The sequence below is a fragment of the Bufo bufo genome, unplaced genomic scaffold (assembly GCF_905171765.1).
Source record: "Bufo bufo unplaced genomic scaffold, aBufBuf1.1, whole genome shotgun sequence".
NCBI lineage: Eukaryota > Metazoa > Chordata > Amphibia > Anura > Bufonidae > Bufo > Bufo bufo.
In genome coordinates this window covers 39,520-54,728 of record NW_024401181.1, presented here as the reverse complement: position 1 = coordinate 54,728, position 15,209 = coordinate 39,520, and the positions used below count along the sequence as shown (strand labels likewise).

The 15,209-nt window shown below is 50.9% G+C and overlaps 1 long non-coding RNA gene across 1 annotated transcript; it reads right to left on the bottom strand.

Moving 5' to 3' along the window:
* Positions 1-495: 495 nt before the first annotated feature.
* LOC120985010 lies at positions 496-7,801 on the bottom strand. Its single transcript, XR_005775490.1, has 2 exons — positions 7,583-7,801; positions 496-673 (listed from the first exon to the last, which is right to left on the bottom strand). It is a non-coding gene; the product is annotated as an uncharacterized LOC120985010 (long non-coding RNA).
* Between the last annotated feature and the right edge of the window lie 7,408 nt (positions 7,802-15,209).

Sequence of the window (15,209 nt, the reverse complement as noted above, 5' to 3'; positions counted from 1 at the left end):
GTTGCTGCTGCACGCAATGTTGATGGTGAACAGATCAAAACACTGACAGAATTCATGGATGGCAGGCTTTTGAGTGTCCTTGCAAAGAAAGGTGGCTATATTGGTCACTGATTTGTTTTGGTTTTGTTTTTGAATGTCAGAAATGTATATTTGTGAATGTTGAGATGTTATCTTGGTTTCACTGGTAAAAATAAATAATTGAAATGGGTATATATTTGTTTTTTGTTAAGTTGCCTAATAATTATGCACAGTAATAGTCACCTGCACACACAGATATCCCCCTAAAATAGCTAAAACTAAAAACAAACTAAAAACTACTTCCAAAAATATTCAGCTTTGATATTAATGAGTTTTTTGGGTTCATTGAGAACATGGTTGTTGTTCCATAATAAAATTAATCCTCAAAAATACAACTTGCCTAATAATTCTGCACTCCCTGTATTCCTAGCTGAAGTATTCAGGCGACCCGGCCTGCTTTGAACACTCAAATTTTTTCAAAGTAAATGCTTCGGGCCCCCGGGACACTCAGTCAAGAGCATCGGGGAGGCGCCGAGAGGCAGGGGCTGGGACAGGCGGTAGCTCGCCTCGCGGCGGACCGCCAGCTTGATCCCAAGATCCAACTACGAGCTTTTTAACTGCAGCAACTTTAATATATGCTATTGGAGCTGGAACTCTTTTTTGTTTATAAAATTGCAAAACGTTACTTAAATAAATACAAAGCACAAACAAAAACTTAAACAAAGACAGCATTCCAGCTGCCCCAGCCACATTCTCACACACATTCATGCCTATAACTACAAACCTACAAACTACACACTACAATAAATAAAACTTTCCTAGCCGGTTCGGCTGTAATCCTAACCCATAGAAACTAAAAATTAAGGCTATTCTTGCCAAAGTAAATCAGAATAAAACTTCAACCAAAATTTAAGACTACCTCGTCATAACAAAAACCTTGGGCTACTTGCCCCTACTAACCAAAGAACAAAAAAAAAATTATTATTATTATTTTTTTTTTATTATTATTTTTATATATACACTGCTCAAAAAAATAAAGGGAACACAAAAATAACACATCCTAGATCTGAATTAATTAAATATTCTTCTGAAATACTTTGTTCTTTACATAGTTGAATGTGCTGACAACAAAATCACACAAAAAAAAAAATGGAAATCAAATTTTTTAACCCATGGAGGTCTGGATTTGGAGTCACTCTCAAAATTAAAGTGGAAAAACACACTACAGGCTGATCCAACTTTGATGTAATGTCCTTAAAACAAGTCAAAATGAGGCTCAGTAGTGTGTGTGGCCTCCACGTGCCTGTATGACCTCCCTACAACGCCTGTGCATGCTCCTGATGAGGTGGCGGACGGTCTCCTGAGGGATCTCCTCCCAGACCTGGACTAAAGCATCTGCCAACTCCTGGACAGTCTGTGGTGCAACGTGACGTTGGTGGATAGAGCGAGACGTGATGTCCCAGATGTGCTCAATTGGATTCAGGTCTGGGGAACGGGCGGGCCAGTCCATAGCATTAATGCCTTCGTCTTGCAGAAACTGCTGACACACTCCAGCCACATGAGGTCTAGCATTGTCTTGCATTAGGAGGAACCCAGGGCCAACCGCACCAGCATATGGTCTCACAAGGGGTCTGAAGATCTCATCTCGGTACCAAATGGCAGTCAGGCTACCTCTGGCGAGCACATGGAGGGCTGTGCGGCCCTCCAAAGAAATGCCACCCCACACCATTACTGACCCAATGCCAAACTGGTCATGCTGGAGGATGTTGCAGGCAGCAGAACGTTCTCCACAGCGTCTCCAGACTCTGTCACGTCTGTCACATGTGCTCAGTGTGAACCTGCTTTCATCTGTGAAGAGCACAGGGCGCCAGTGGCGCATTTGCCAATCTTGGTGTTTTCTGGCAAATGCCAAACGTCCTGCATGGTGTTGGGCTGTAAGCACAACCCCCACCTGTGGACGTCGGGCCCTCATATCACCCTCATGGAGTCTGTTTCTGACCGTTTGAGCAGACACATGCACATTTGTGGCCTGCTGGAGGTCATTTTGCAGGGCTCTGGCAGTGCTCATCATGTTCCTCCTTGCACAAAGGCGGAGGTAGCGGTCCTGCTGCTGGGTTGTTGCCCTCCTACGGCCTCCTCCACGTCTCCTGATGTACTGGCCTGTCTCCTGGTAGCGCCTCCATGCTCTGGACACTACGCTGACAGACACAGCAAACCTTCTTGCCACAGCTCACATTGATGTGCCATCCTGGATAAGCTGCACTACCTGAGCCTCTTGTGTGGGTTGTAGACTCCGTCTCATGCTACCACTAGAGTGAAAGCACCGGCAGCATTCAAAAGTGACCAAAACATCAGCCAGGAAGCATAGGAACTGAGAAGTGGTCAGGTCACCACCTGCAGAACCACTCTATTGGGGGTGTCTTGCTAATTGCCTATAATTTCCCCCTGTTGTCTATCCCATTTGCACAACAGCATGTGAAATTGATTGTCACTCAGTGTTGCTTCCTAAGTGGACAGTTTGATTTCACAGAAGTGTGATTGACTTGGAGTTACATTGTGTTGTTTAAGTGTTCCCTTTATTTTTTTGAGCAGTGTGTATATATATATATATATATATATATTTTATATATATAACACTACAAAATCATACCACACACTTATCCTAACCTAACCTGTCCCTAGCCGCTCCCTATCCTAAACTAAGACCCTCAGGACTGACCTCCGCCTCATGTCCTCTGCATGTCCGCATAGTCCGAGGCCAGCCCTATCTCCACCACCCACATCCAGCCCTCGCCCTATGTCCTCCCATGTCCGCATAGTCCAGGACTGGATGCAGGCCTCCCCACATTTTATAGGTGCCCCCCCCTCACCCTAACCCACCCAACCTAACTAACTAACCCCTGCTTACCCTATCCTACAACAATATACAATATATACAAATAAACACTATACAATAAACACTATTCTATATAACAGCACACAACCATACCCGAAGGACCAAGTTCAGCCTTTGCAAGCCTTTCATAAACTCGTACATCTCCAAAACAAAAATCTCGGGTGAGAGTATCAGCCCACCACCAGGAAGAGTACTACTAGACTACGGTACACTAAAAGCAAAGCCTCTCCAGAGGAGAGAGGCCCTACTGGTACCCAGTCTTTCGTACTCAAGAGAACGCACCTTCAACAGGTCCCCAGAATGTTCCTACACACCTCATCTACTGGGAGGACTTTCTGCTTCGTTGAAACTAAACACCGTGCATTCCACGTGTAGTACCTAACCACTATGCTTACTAAAAAACATGTGCACAGGTCCCTTCTTCCCAGGTCTCTGAGCACTCCATAGGCCCACTCCGCATAGGAGAGGCTGGCTAGCCTAGGCCAGCCAATGGAAGCTCCCACCCGTTTGTACACCTCTGTATTAAAGGGACACTGAAGCAGGAAGTGCTCCATACTTTCCAGTATGGAGCCACACTCCTCCCGGGGACAACCCCTTTCCTCAGAGTTCCTGTACTTCAGGTTGTCCCTTACATACAGCCTCCCGTGAAAGCAGCACCAAGCCAAGTCCCAAAACTTCAAGGGGATCTTTGCAGAATTTAGCAACTGTAACCCCTTGTCTAGATCCCGGCTTGGGCAATCCTTGAGGGCCAGGGGCTTTTGGAAGGGGGACAACAAGACCCTCTCATCAAGGGACCTCCTTGACAGAGTCCTGATTTCCCCTTCCTCCAAACCCCACCGGCGGATTACCTTCAGAATCGGGGGTGACATAAGCCGGAAGATATCCGTGAGGCGTACGCAAGTCCTTCACTTGCCCTCTCGTCTCCCATTCCTGGAAGAAAGGCCGAAACCACCCCCGGCAGGAGACTACCCACGGAGAAGCCCTCTCCATCCAGAGGTTTGCCAGATTAACCTTAACAAATGTGTTCACAAGAAACACCACGGGGTTGACCATAGATAACCCCCCTAGTCTCCTCGTGCGGTAAGTCACCTCCCTCTTGATCAGGTTCAGTCTATTCCCCATAAGAGCTGGAAAAACAGACTGTAAACCCGAGTCCAGAGAGGCTCTGGCAAGATTCACACACTGCCCAAATAGATCAGCAAAGGGAGCAGAAAAGCTTTGATCAGGTGCACCCTTTCCCTGAGGGTCAAAGACCAGCCCTTCCACTGGTCCATCTTCTGAGTAGCGATCTTAAGCCTGTCGTCCCAATTTTGGGTGGGATAATCCCCATGGCCGAAATGGATGCCTAGGACTTTGGCTGACGACTGGGGCTCTGGGAGGGTGTCCGGGAGATTGAAAGCTGGATCGCCCCCTCCCAGCCAGAGACTCTCACACTTATCCCGGTTAATCATGGACCCGGATGCCTCCGAGTAGCGGTCCACCTCAGACATCACGTATTCCGCCTCCCCTTTCGAGGACATGAAAATGGTGACATCGTCGGCGTACGCTACTGTCCTCAGACTGGCTTCCGGCGCCGCCGGATCCATCCCGACTCCCACCAACGGTCCACGATTGACCCTCTTAAGAAAGGGATCAATCGCGAACACGTATAAAAGCGGGCTCAAAGGACAACCCTGGCGAACGCCAGACCCAACCTCAAAAGGGCAGCCAGACCAACCGTTCACAAGCGGGAAACTCTCCGCCCCCGCATACAAGATCCTTAACCAATCGACAAACCCCCCCGGCAGGCCATACTTCAGAAGGACCAACCAGAGGTACTCATGGTTCACCCAATCAAATGCCTTTGCTTGATCTAAGGACAGCATGTACCCCCTCCAGTGGCCTGCTCTACTCTGTTCCACTGCCTCTCGGACACCGAGCACAGCACTAAAAGTGCTGCGGCCTGGAACCGAGCAATGCTGAGCCACCGAAAGGAGTTGAGGCGCAAATTTCACCAGCCTGTTAAACAGTATCTTGGCCAGAATCTTTCTGTCCGTATTGAGAAGTGCTATGGGACGCCAGTTCTCAATACGGCTCGGATCTTTACCCTTTGATAGGAGGATCAGGGCTGACCTCCTCATTGACTGAGGCAGAGTGCCCGACGATAGACACTCATTGAATACCTCAGTCAAGAGGGGACATAAAGAGTCCTTAAAGGTCGTATAGAACTCGGATGTTAAGCCATCCGGGCCTGGCGACTTCTTCAGAGCTAACCCTTCCACCGCCAGGATAACTTCCTCCTTCCTGATCTCTTCCACCAAAACGTCAAAAGAGAGGTGAGCTTCTGACTCAGGGGTGATTTCAGCCAGGAAAGCCGACATCTTGTCCCGATCCAGATCCCTCTTTCCCAAGAGGCACGAGTAAAAGGATCTGACGACTTCCAGGATCCCTGATCTGGACCTGTTCAGGGAACCCGTACTGTCAACCAGTCCTGTCACTAACTTACTCTTCACTGACATCATACAGTTTCTGTAGGGGTCGGGCGAGTTGTACTTCCCGAAGTCCCTCTCAAAAACTAAAGATGTGTGCCTATCATACTGGCACCTCTTGAGCAAAGATTTCACCCTGGAGATATCCTCGCGGCTACCTCCAGTCGAGACCAGATCTTCGAGTTTCCTCCTCAGACCCTGATACAGGCAGTACCTGTCCAGGGACCTGAGGCTCGAGAGCTGGAGGAAGAACTTTGCGGCCCGGTCTTTGAATATCTCCCACCACTCTGACTTAGTGTCACAGAGATCCAGCAAAGCTACCTGACTCTGAAGAAAGTCCTCAAAGGATTGTCTCACCTCTGCTTCCTCCAGGACTCCCGCATTCAGCCTTCAGTAACCTCTTCACATTTGGGGGGATTCTGAAATATTCAGAGAGAACATAATCAGACAGTGGTCGGAGAATTCTACCTCCACAACCCTTAAGGGCGAGAAAGTAGCCTCCTTCTTCAAAAAAAAACTGTCTATTCTAGACCTAATCATAGTAAGTGAAACCCCCGTGATCTGGGGTGTGCCTAATGTGGACATCCACCAGACGAGCCTCACTAGCTATGCTATTTAAAGCTATACTATCATAAGCCGCTTTCTCAGCGACAGTCTGCTGACTCCCAGCATCCATCCCACCTTTGGGACCAGATGCAGCACCTCCACCAACACCCCTACCAACACCCTGCTCACGTGCACCCTTTCTCCCTGCTGGGACAGCTGGTGCAGCAGGTGCAGCAGGTATCATTTTACCTTTATTTTTCCCTTTATTGTTATCCTTAACTTTACTATCCTTAATTTTACTATCTTTATTATTTATTTTATTATTATTTTCCTTATCATTCTTACTATATCCCCTGCCACCCTCATTGCCACTGGCCAAGCCCCCCCTGCTGCCCTTGAGACCTGGGCATTGATCATCACACTCCCCCCCTCCCCAGCACTTAATTCAGCGCTGGAGGAGGAGGCAGAGACAGAGGGGGCGTGTCCAGCGGCAATGTACATGGCCACTTGTTCTGGCGCAATGCACCCTTTCTTAGTGGACCGGAGCGCCGCAGTCATATTCTCCCCGGAAGCTCCGGCCCCTGGCTCTTCAATACGCAGGCGCTTACTGCCTGCACCTGTACTCCCAGCTTCGGGAGCGCGTCCAGAAGCACGGCCGGGCACCTCCCCAGCCACGCCCACATGCACACACCCCCGGCCACGCCTCCTGCTTCATTCACCGCCGCCTCCCTTGATCCCTGCCGCACGTTTGCAGCTGCAGGCGGGGACCCAGAGCTATCACCGCCCTGTGTAGGAGGGACGGTGACCTCATCATCACACCGCCCCAGCACCACTCTACATACCGGAACAGCAGGCAGAGCGGTAGCCAGAGTGGTGTACGGAACAGCTGGGAGAGTGGTGGGCGGGGACTCCCGATGTTTTTGCCCGCCCCCTCCACTTTCAATGGGTGACTGCCGATTCCCGCTTTCTGCCGGCACCTCCTCCCTGCCTCCGCAAGCAGGTACGGCGTCCGGCTCCATTTTGGGCTGCACAATCTCCCCGCTCCTCCGCTCAGGCACCACCTCAGATGCCGAGACAGGGAGTTTAGCGGGATACACGCCTGATGAGGACTTTTCAGCCCCCACCAAGCGCGTATAGACAAGACGTGTCTGGATGTTTTCCACGTTCTTTTTCTTGTTCTTGTTTTTGTTCTTTATTTTCTTCTTGCCGCAGCTCTCGTCCTCGTCCAGCAGGTCCTCTCCGAAGGCAAAACCCCGAAAGTCCACCGCGGGCGACTCCAACATTCGGATCTCTCTTAGCAGACCGCCATCCTCATCGCTGCCTTCCATGGCTGATGTCTCATCCGAAGATGGCAACGCTGGTAGGTGCAATTGTTCCTGTTCTGGCGGAATGCCACTGTACGCCTCCATTACTGGGGTTACCGGGAGGGCTGGTTCAGACTGCAAGGTTTGGGGACCTGCCTAGGATGCCAGAGATTTGGAGTCTTCCAACTCCTCCACCTCCACCTCGCTCTCCCTAGGGAGAGGCAGGGCCTGGGCTGGGGAAAAAGATGGTACTCTTCCCACAAGCCTGGTTCTATCCTCAGGGAGAAGAGCTGGAAAAATCTCCCTGGGAAACACGGTACTTCAGACAGCTCTCACTCCACACGTCCTACTACCGTGGCTGCTGGCACCAGACTTGCCCTCCAATAGATCCTCGTTAAAGGATTTAAAGTGTACTCATTCCAATTACAGGGCCTCGAAAGAGTCCTGTACTGTTATTTTTCGTCACTACCTCCCCGAGTCGGGAGTGGGTAATTTGCGCGCCTGCTGCCTTCCTTGGATGTGGTAGCCATTTCTCAGGCTCCCTCTCCGGAATCGAACTCTGATACCCGTGGTCACCATGGTAGGCGCAGAAAGTACCATCGAAAGTTGATAGTGCAGACATCCGAATGGATTGTCGCCGTCACGGGGACGTGCGATCGGCCCGAGGTTATCTAGAGTCACCAAAGCGGCCGGGGAGAGCGGCGGCGGGCGGAAATCGGGGAGGCCGAGACCACCCCCGCCCGCGGGCCCCGCCGCGCCCGGGCCTCCGGATTGGTTTTGGTCTGATAAATGCACGCATCCCTGGAGGACAGCGCTCGTCGGCATGTATTAGCTCTAGAATTACCACAGTTATCCAAGTAACGGTTGGAGCGATCAAAGGAACCATAACTGATTAAATGAGCCATTCGCAGTTTCACTGTACCGGCCGTGCGTACTTACACGTGCATGGCTTAATCTTTGAGACAAGCATATGCTACTGACAGGATCAACCAGGTAGGCAACGGAGCGAGGAGGGGGTTTCCCGGAGAAACCTGCCCCCCCGGTGCGGAGAGGGAGGAGGAGGCCAATGGAAAGATCCAGAGAACGACCGCCGCCCCTGAAGGGCGCGCGCGCAACCGGGCGCGGCCCTCTTCCTCCTCTCCTAGCCGCTGAGAGCAGAGGATCAGACGAGGGCGGTGGGGGTGAGAGGGAAGGAGGTGTATCCGGAGGAGGAGAAGAAGCCCCCAGGACCGAGGCCCGGGGACGGGTCGCCTGCCTCTCGGGCTCCTTGTCTACCCGCTTCAACCCTGTAGTCTCTCTTCTCTGGCAAAACGCAGGGCTATGCGGCGCGTATGATCCCCGCCGTGGCGCGGGTTCACCCCGCCGTGGGGGTCGCCAACGAGTGGATCGCGCGGCAGCACCGGCCGGCCGGCGAGGGGCCCGACAGCAGAGAAGGGCGTGCAGGGGGACGTCGCGGGGACGGAACGACTCGGGTTACTGGGGAGTGGCAGAGGGCAGACACCCTACGCTTCCCTTAGGCCCGAAACAAATCGGGTGACTGGGGAGCGGCAGAGGGCGTATGACCCAAGCGTCCCTTAGGCCCGGGAGGTCCTCCCGCGGCGAGACCGCGCGATTTCAGGCGCCTTTTTTCTGGAAGTACGGGCATACGGGTGTCGACCGCAGAGAAGACGCGCAGCCGCCGAGCGGAGGGCGCCGCGGGAACGGAACGGCCCGCCCGGGTTACTGGGGAGCGGCGGACGGCAGACACCCCTCGCATCCCTTAGGTCCGAAATAAATCGGGTCGCTGGGGAGCGGCGGAGGGCGTACGACCCGCGCGTCCCTTAGGCCCGGGAGGCTGTCCTTCTGTGGTGAGACCGCAAGACTTCAAACGCGTTTTTGCTGCCTGTTCGGGTGTTGACCGCATAGAAGACGTGCCTCCGCCGCACGGGGAATGCTGCGGGGACGAAACGAACCCGGGTTACTGGGGAGTGATGGAGGGCAGACACCACCTACGCGTCCCTTAGGCCCGAAACGAAACAGGTGACTGGGGAGCGGCGGAGGCCCTCCCGTGGCGAGACCGCACGGTTTCAAACACATTTTCCTGCCCGTTCGGGTGTTCAGGTATCGACCGCAGAGTAGGGATGAGTGAACCCGAACTGTATATACATTTTCGTAAAAGTCCGGGTTCGGGTTCGGTTTTCGGCGATTTCTTGGCGCTTTTTGAAAGGCTGCAAAGCAGCCAATCAACAAGCGTCATACTACTTGCCCCAAGAGGCAATCACAGCCTTGCCTACTATTGGCATGGCTGTGATTGGCCATTGCAGCATGTGACCCAGCCTCTATATAAGCTTGGGTCACATAGCGCTGCACGTCACTCTGCTGATACAAGTGTAGGGAGAGGTTGCTGCTGCGACGTTAGGGCGAGATTAGGCAGATTTACTCCTCCAAAAGACTTAATTCAGTGATCGATCTCCAGCTGTGGATCATTGAAGTGCTGATATTGAATTGCTCACTTTTTTTAGGCTGCCCAGAGCGTTTTTATATCACTTTTTTCTGGGGTGATCTGCGGCCATTTTGTGGCTTGTGGTGCGCCAGCACAAGCTACTACCAAGTGCATTTAACCATCAATAGTGTGGTTATTTTTTGCTATATCCTACATCAGGTGCAGGCTGAGCCTGTGTCACCCAAGTGCATTTAACCATCAATAGTGTGGTTATTTTTTGGCCATATACTACATCAGGGGCAAGTTGAGCCTGTCACCCAGCGCCTAAAAAATAGGCCTGACATTTCTATTCCTCCAAATCAGTACAGTTTTAGCTGGTCAAGTTATATTTAGTGACCGTAAAAGCACAGTTTTTGTTCTGGGTTGAAAAACTATTCCCAAATTTGCCATTCTCAAAATTAGTAGTTTCTGCTATATCAGGCCTACTTTAAATCTATCCCAAAAAGGATATCTTAGATTGAAGGTGCTGATAGTGTCATTCTAAAAAACTTAACACACACGCTACAGTGCAGATACAAGTCTAATTCTGTGATTAAAGGTATATCTGTCACACAGCGCGTAAAAAATAGGCCTGACATTTATATTCAACCAAATCTGTACTGTTTTAGCTGGTCAAATTATTTGTAGTGACCGTAAAAGCACAGTTTTTGTTCTGGGTTGAAAAACTATTCCTAAATTTGCCATTCTCAAAATTTGTAGTTTCTGCTATATCAGGCCTACTTTAAATCTATCCCAAAAAGGATATCTTAGATTGAAGGTGCTGATAGTGTCATTCTGAAAAATTTAACACACACGCTACCGTGCAGATACAAGTCTAATTCTGTGATTAAAGGTATATCTGTCACACAGCGCGTAAAAAATAGGCCTGACATTTCTATTCCTCCAAATCAGTACAGTTTTAGCTGGTCAAGTTAAATTTAGTGACCGTAAAAGCACAGTTTTTGTTGTGGGTTGAAAAACTATTCCCAAATTTGCCATTCTCAAAATTAGTAGTTTCTGCTATATCAGGCCTACTTTAAATCTATCCCAAAAAGGATATCTTAGATTCAAGGTGCTGATAGTGTCATTCTGAAAAACTTAACACACACGCTACAGTGCAGATACAAGTCTAATTCTGTGATTAAAGGTATATCTGTCACACAACGCGTAAAAAATAGGCCTCACATTTATATTCAACCAAATCTGTCATTACTTGTGTGCCTGTATTAGTGTAATACGGTACCTAAATAGATAGCCAGACAGTGTTAGGTGTCTGTAAAAAAAGGCCTGAATTTTAATTCAATACATTGGCCCAAATAATATTTTTCTTATTGTGGTGAACGGTAACAATGAGGAAAATAACTAGTAAGGGACGCGGACGTGGACATGGTCGTGGTAGTGTTAGTGGACCCTCTGGTGCTGGGAGAGGACGTGGCCGTTCTGCCACAGCCACACGTCCTAGTGTACCAACTACCTCAGGTCCCAGTAGCCGCCAGAATTTACAGGGATATTTGGTGGGGCCCAATGCCGTTCTAAGGATGGTAAGGCCTGAGCAGGTACAGGCATTAGTCAATTGGGTGGCCGACAGTGCATCCAGCACGTTCACATTATCTCCCACCCAGTCTTCTGCAGAAAGCGCACAGATGACGCATGAAAACCAAGCCCATCAGTCTTTCACATCACCCCCATGCATATCAGGGAAACTGTCTGAGCCTCAAGTTATGCAGCAGTCTCTTATGCTGTTTGAAGACTCTGCTGCCAGGGTTTCCCAAGGGCATCCACCTAGCCCTTCCCCAGGGGTGGAAGAGATAGAATGCACTAACGCACAACCACTTATGTTTCCTGATGATGAGGACATGGGAATACCACCTCAGCACGTCTCTGATGATGACGAAACACAGGTGCCAACTGCTGCGTCTTTCTGCAGTGTGCAGACTGAACAGGAGGTCAGGGATCAAGACTGGGTGGAAGACGATGCAGGGGACGATGAGGTCCTAGACCCCACATGGAATGAAGGTCGTGCCACTGACTTTCACAGTTCGGAGGAAGAGGCAGTGGTGAGACCGAGCCAACAGCGTAGCAAAAGACAAAGAGGGAGCAGTGGGCAAAATCAGAACACCCGCCGCCAAGAGACTCCGCCTGCTACTGACCGCCGCCATCTAAGACCGAGCACCCCAAAGGCAGCTTCAAGAAGTTCCCTGGCATGGCACTTCTTTAAACAATGTGCTGACGACAAGACCCGAGTGGTTTGCACGCTGTGCCATCAGAGCCTGAAGCGAGGCATTAACGTTCTGAACCTTAGCACAACCTGCATGACCAGGCACCTGCATGCAAAGCATGAACTGCAGTGGAGTAAACACCTTAAAAACAAAGAAGTCACTCAGGCTCCCCCTGCTACCTCTTCTGCTGCTGCCGCCTCGGCCTCTTCTGCTGCTGCCGCCGCCTCGTCCTCTTCCTCCGCCTCTGGAGGAACGTTGGCACCTGCCGCCCAGCAAACATGGGATGTACCACCAACACCACCACCTGCGTCACCAAGCATCTCAACCATGTCACACGGCAGCGTTCAGCTCTCCATCTCACAAACATTTGAGAGAAAGCGTAAATTCCCACCTAGCCACCCTCGATCCCTGGCCCTGAATGCCAGCATTTCTAAACTACTGGCCTATGAAATGCTGTCATTAAGGCTGGTGGACACAGACAGCTTCAAACAGCTCATGTCACTTGCTGTCCCACAGTATGTTGTTCCCAGCCGGCACTACTTCTCCAAGAGAGCCGTGCACAACCAAGTGTCCGATAAAATCAAGTGTGCACTGCGCAACGCCATCTGTGGCAAGGTCCACCTAACCACAGATACGTGGACCAGTAAGCACGGCCAGGGACGCTATATCTCCCTAACTGCACACTGGGTAAATGTAGTGGCGGCTGGGCCCCAGGCGGAGAGCTGTTTGGCGCACGTCCTTCCGCCGCCAAGGATCGCAGGGCAACATTCTTTGCCTCCTGTCTCCTAATCCTCCTACTCAGCCTCCTCCTTCTCTTCTTCCACCTGCTCATCCAGTCAGCCACACACCTTCACCACCAACTTCAGCACAGCCCGGGGTAAACGTCAGCAGGCCGTTCTGAAACTCATATGTTTGGGGGACAGGCCCCACACCGCACAGGAGTTGTGGCGGGGTATAGAACAACAGACCGACGAGTGGTTGCTGCCGGTGAGCCTCAAGTCCGGCCTGGTGGTGTACGATAATGGGCGAAATCTCGTTGCAGCTCTGGGACTAGCCGGTTTGACGCACATCACTTGCCTGGCGCATGTGCTGAATTTGGTGGTGCAGAAGTTCATTCGCAACTAGAGTTGAGCGAACACCTGGATGTTCGGGTTCGAGAAGTTCGGCCGAACTTCCCGGAAATGTTCGGGTTCGGGATCCGAACCCGATCCGAACTTCGTCCCGAACCCGAACCCCATTGAAGTCAATGGGGACCCGAACTTTTGGGCACTAAAAAGGCTGTAAAACAGCTCAGGAAAGAGCTAGAGGGCTGCAAAAGGCAGCAACATGTAGGTAAATCCCCTGCAAACAAATGTGGATAGGGAAATGAATTAAAATAAAAATTAAAAAAATAAAAATGAACCAATATCAATTGGACAGAGGTCCCATAGCAGAGAATCTGGCTTCACGTCAGCAGAGAATCAGTCTCTTCATGCCATAGCAAAGAATCTGGCTTAATGTCAGCAGAGAATCAGTCTCTTTATGCCATAGCAGAGAATCTGGCTTCATGTCAGCGCAGAATCAGTCTTCATGTCATAGCAGAGAATCAGGCTTCACGTCACCCACCACTGGAACAGGCCACTGTCACACATTTAGGCCCCGGCACCCAGACAGAGGAGAGCGGTCCCGTAACAGAGAATCTGGCCTTATGTCAGCGCAGAATCTGTCTTCATGTCATAGCAGAGAATCAGGCTTCACGTCACCCACCACTGGAACAGGCCACTGTCACACATTTAGGCCCAGGCACCCAGGCAGAGGAGAGAGGTCCCGTAACAGAGAATCTGGCCTTATGTCAGCGCAGAATCTGTATTCATGTCATAGCAGAGAATCAGGCTTCACGTCACCCACCACTGGAACAGGCCACTGTCACACATTTAGGCCCCGGCACCCAGACAGAGGAGAGCGGTCCCGTAACAGAGAATCTGGCCTTATGTCAGCGCAGAATCTGTATTCATGTCATAGCAGAGAATCTGGCCTTATGTCAGCGCAGAATCTGTATTCATGTCATAGCAGAGAATCAGGCTTCACGTCACCCACCACTGGAACAGGCCACTGTCACACATTTAGGCCACGGCACCCAGACAGAGGAGAGCGGTCCCGTAACAGAGAATCTGGCCTTATGTCAGCGCAGAATCTGTCTTCATGTCATAGCAGAGAATCAGGCTTCACGTCACCCACCACTGGAACAGGCCACTGTCACACATTTAGGCCACGGCACCCAGGCAGAGGAGAGAGGTCCCGTAACAGAGAATCTGGCTTGATGTCAGCACAGAATCTGTCTTCATGTCATAGCAGAGAATCAGGCTTCACGTCACCCACCACTGGAACAGGACACTGTCACACATTTAGGCCCCGGCACCCAGACAGAGGAGAGCGGTCCCGTAACAGAGAATCTGGCCTTATGTCAGCGCAGAATCTGTCTTCATGTCATAGCAGAGAATCAGGCTTCACGTCACCCACCACTGGAACAGGCCACTGTCACACATTTAGGCCCAAGCACCCAGGCAGAGGAGAGAGGTCCCGTAACAGAGAATCTGGCCTGATGTCAGCACAGAATCTGTCTTCATGTCATAGCAGAGAATCAGGCTTCACGTCACCCACCACTGGAACAGGCCACTGTCACACATTTAGGCCCCGGCACCCAGACAGAGGAGAGCGGTCCCGTAACAGAGAATCTGGCCTTATGTCAGCGCAGAATCTGTCTTCACGTCACCCACCACTGGAACAGGCCACTGTCACACATTTAGGCCCAGGCACCCAGGCAGAGGAGAGAGGTCCCGTAACAGAGAATCTGGCCTTATGTCAGCGCAGAATCTGTCTTCATTTCATAGCAGAGAATCAGGCTTCACGTCACCCACCACTGGAACAGGCCACTGTCACACATTTAGGCCCCGGCACCCAGACAGAGGAGAGGTTCATTCAACTTTGGGTTGCCCCGCAATATAATGGTAAAATGAGATTAAAAATAGTATTGAATGAGGAAGTGCCCTGGAGTAGAATAATATATTGTTAAGGGGAGGTAGTTAATATCTAATCTGCACAAGGGATGGACAGGTCCTGTGGGATCCATGCCTGGTTCATTTTTATGAACGTCAGCTTGTCCACATTGGCTGTAGACAGGCGGCTGCGTTTGTCTGTAATGACGCCCCCTGCCGTGCTGAATACACGTTCAGACAAAACGCTGGCCGCCGGGCAGGCCAGCACCTCCAAGGCATCAAAGGCTAGCTCTGGCCACGTGGACAATTTGGAGACCCAGAA